The sequence below is a fragment of the Glycine max genome, chromosome 3, assembly GCF_000004515.6.
Source record: "Glycine max cultivar Williams 82 chromosome 3, Glycine_max_v4.0, whole genome shotgun sequence".
In the NCBI taxonomy this organism is placed as follows: Eukaryota; Viridiplantae; Streptophyta; class Magnoliopsida; order Fabales; family Fabaceae; genus Glycine; species Glycine max.
This window is the reverse complement of record NC_016090.4, coordinates 33,811,369-33,813,367: the sequence shown is the minus strand read 5'-3', so window position 1 is coordinate 33,813,367 and position 1,999 is coordinate 33,811,369. Positions and strand designations below refer to the sequence as shown.

Sequence of the window (1,999 nt, the reverse complement as noted above, 5' to 3'; positions counted from 1 at the left end):
CAATTCATATGTCGATACTATACATCATCCTTTATTTATTTTTAAAATAATTTAGAATAAATTTTTTTATAAAATTCTCACCAATTCATCAATTTTAACACTGCTTAGTTTATTTATTTATTTATTGGATTGTTGAAACCAGTCTCTCAATTACTATGAATATATACACCTATTTTTTTCTTTTATTTATTTTTATCTCATTTTCTTTTTACATTTTTTTTATCTTTTCTCATCGCATTACTTATTAAATTTGTTACTTTTCTTCTCTCTTACTTTTTTTTCTTCTACCCCATACACCCCAAAATGTAATGTACTTCCCCCATTTCCCTTCATAATATACTGATTAAGGCATACTTAATAAGTGATTAGTGGTATAAAGTATAAACTTTTCATACAATCTCTATCTCTTAGTCAGTCTCCGGCCTCTAAAAGCCACCTTGATCACTTGTCCTTCTCAGGTTGGATGTGCTTTATGGCAACATTACAATCCGCAATGGTGACACTATTTGTGGAACAAGACCTAAATGCATGGAAGATTCGGACTCTACTTGAATTAATTGGTTGTTTCTTTATATTCAGTAAGTGGATGCATGATTGATTTTCCATCAGAGACAGAACACTTACCAATATAATTTTTTTCCTGGGTACGATAAGTTACTGTCTCTAGTCTAAATTTTTTTTATAGATAAAGTGAGAATCAAATACGATTTTTTCCTTAAATAAATCATTTTTACTCATATATTACACCACTAAGTCAATATAATTATATATATTATTAGTGGCATGGCCTAATTAATTAATCCATATTACAATTAGTTAATAAAATAATGTTTGTATACATAGGGAGTTATGGGTTCTGCACTATTATTCTTTCTCCAAGCATGGTGCTTTTCACGTAGAGGTCCTCTTTTCTCTGCAATGTTGAATCCACTTTTCACAGTAATTGCCACCGTATTGGCTGCCATATTACTTCACGAGGAAATATACGTTGGAAGGTAATGTAATGTTAAATAATCTGAACATAATCGAGAGTACGTATTAAGAAATTAATTAAGATCCTGTTTATTTTGAGATTTTTTTTTATATTTTCACTTTAGTTGTAAAAATATCATAATATTTTGACTTTATTTAATTTCTTGTCTTCAAAAGTTTGTACAAGAAATAGTGAAAATAATTTTTTTTATTGTTTTCTATTTTTATTTTCTGTTTTCATTATTTCCTATGCAAACTTTTGAAAATAGAAAAAAATAGAAAATAGAAAATGTGGGATCGGTGTGGTAGTAAATTGTAACGTGATGCTTTCGTAATTTATTATATGATGATAGCTTGCTAGGTGCAATTGGAGTGATCATTGGCTTGTATGTTGTGCTGTGGGGTAAAGCTGAAGAAGTTGTGGTGAAAGTAAAGGAAGATGCAAAATCAATGGTTAATTCCACAGAGGATGTGAACATGCATTTTGATAAATCAATCTGATGAATAAGCATTTTGTAAATCTGATTTGGAAGAACCCCTTTTATCTTCCGAAACTCCTTCACATCATTAAAAGTAGTAGTTTTTGCAATAGAATTGAATTTTTCAATATATAGCCTTTTACGTATAACTCATTAAATAATACTTCATATATCAGTCGCCACACGTTGTTCTATATATGATTATCCATAGCGATCGAGCAGCTTCAATAATAATAAATGAATGTCAACTATATATATAAAAAACGAATGTCTAGAAGATAGTTTTCGTATTCTGTAGATCATATATGGGATGTATATCTCTGTGTTTCCATGGCATTTTTCTACTTGCACGTTTTGATTCAATAATAATATGACATAGATCCTCAAATATTTGAAACGATGATAATGTCAACCAGACTATATATGTGATCTGTAAGAATATTTTTATCTAATATTTAATAAAAATATTGTTAAAACATTTAAAAAATATATCGTCAAATATAAATAAATATTACTAATATATTTGTGTGATATTTTATCAAAATGTT

General features: G+C 28.2%; 1 pseudogene; it reads left to right on the top strand.

The window, feature by feature from the left end:
- Positions 1-1,473, top strand: part of LOC100813402 (WAT1-related protein At4g30420-like) — an 11,217-nt pseudogene extending 9,744 nt beyond the window's left edge.
- Positions 1,474-1,999: the final 526 nt, after the last annotated feature.